Source organism: Myotis brandtii, unplaced genomic scaffold (assembly GCF_000412655.1).
Source record: "Myotis brandtii unplaced genomic scaffold, ASM41265v1 scaffold568, whole genome shotgun sequence".
NCBI lineage: Eukaryota > Metazoa > Chordata > Mammalia > Chiroptera > Vespertilionidae > Myotis > Myotis brandtii.
The window spans coordinates 973,499-975,218 of record NW_005370122.1 but is presented as its reverse complement, the minus strand read 5'-3'; positions in this window follow the sequence as shown (position 1 = coordinate 975,218).

Below are 1,720 nucleotides of genomic sequence, written 5' to 3'. Positions count from 1 at the left end.
TCTCTCATCGATGTTTCTAACTCTCTATCCCTCTCCCTTCCTCTCTGTAAAAAATCAATAAAATATAAAAAAAAAGTTGTGGTACATATATGCAAGGGAATTTTATTTGGCCATAAAAAAGAATGAAATCTTACCATTTTTGACAGCATAGAAGGACCTAGAGGATATTTTGCTAAGTGAAATAAATCAGGCAGATAAAGACAGACATCATATGATTCTACTTATATGTGTAATCTAAAGAGAAAAATAAATGAACAAACAAAATAGAAACAGACTCATAGATACAGATAACAGACTGATGGCTGTCAGAGGAGAGGGTTGTGGGGGGCTGGGTACAAAAGGTGAAGGGATAAAGAACTACAAATTCTTAGTCACGAAATAGTGATGGGGATGTATAGTATAGCATAGGGAATATAGTTCATAATATTGGAATAACTATGTAATGTACCAGGTGGGTACTGGAAGTATCATGGGGGTGGGGGGAGCACTGTATAAAATATCTGATTGTATACCACTATGCTGTATACCTGAAACTAATACAAAATAATATTAAATGTAAATTGTAATTGAAAAAGAAAATCAATAAAAATAAAAGAAATTAAAGAAAATACAAATAAATCAGTCATGGGGATGTAATGTACAGCATAGTGACTATAGTTACTAATACTGTATTGTATATTTGAAAGTTGCTAAGAGTAAATCTTAAAATTTTTATCACAAGACAAAAGATTTTATAACTATACTAGAGGCCCAGTGCATGAAATTTGTGCAAGGGAGGGGGGGGTCCCCTCAGCCCAGCCTGCACCCTCTTCAATCCAGGATCCCTCTCACAATCTGGGATCACTGGCTCTTAACTGTTCACCCACCTGCCTGCCTGATTGCCCCTAACTGCCCCACCCCAATAGCCTGATCACCCCTAACCACCACTGCCTGCTGGCCTGATCACCCCTAACTTCCCCCCCCCTGCCGGTCTGGTAGCCCTACTCGCCTGCTGTTCAGTCGTTTGGTCATCCCTCACTAACCCCCCCTGCAGGCCTGGTTGCCCCAGGTGGCCTGCTGATCGTTACTGTTACTGTGATGGTGTCCCGGACAATTTGCATATTCCTCTATTATTAGTATACTAGAGGCCCGGTGTATGAAATTCATGCATGGGGTGGAGGGAAGGAATCCCTCAGCCTGGCCTGCGCTGTCTCCAATCCAGGACCCCTCGGGTGATGTCAGACTGTGGTTTAGGCCCAATCCCGCACCGGCAGTTGGACATTCCTCTTGCAATTTGGGACTGCTGGCTCCTAACTGCTCACTTGCCTGCCTGACTGATTGCCCCTAACCACTCTGCCTGCCAGCCTTATCGCCCCCAAATGCCGGCCTGATCACCCCCAACTTCCCCCACTTCCCCCCCCCCACCAGCCTGATTGCCCCTAACTGCCCCCCGCCACTGGCCTGATTGCCTTCAACTGTTGCCCCTGCTGGCCTGATTGCCCCCAAATGCCCCCCTGCCGGCCTGATTGGGGTTGGAGGGCCGATTGGGGGTGGAGCCAGCCATGGGGAGGGGCTGTGGTCAGTGGGCCGGTTGGCCATGCCCCCAAATGGGGTGGGGTATGCCAATCGGGAGCCAGCAGTTTGGGGGAGAAGCCATGGGTGGTTGGCTAGCCGGCTCTACCCCTGATTGGGGTGGGGGAGGCCGAGCTGGGGGAGGGGCTGCAGGAAATTGGCTGGCCAG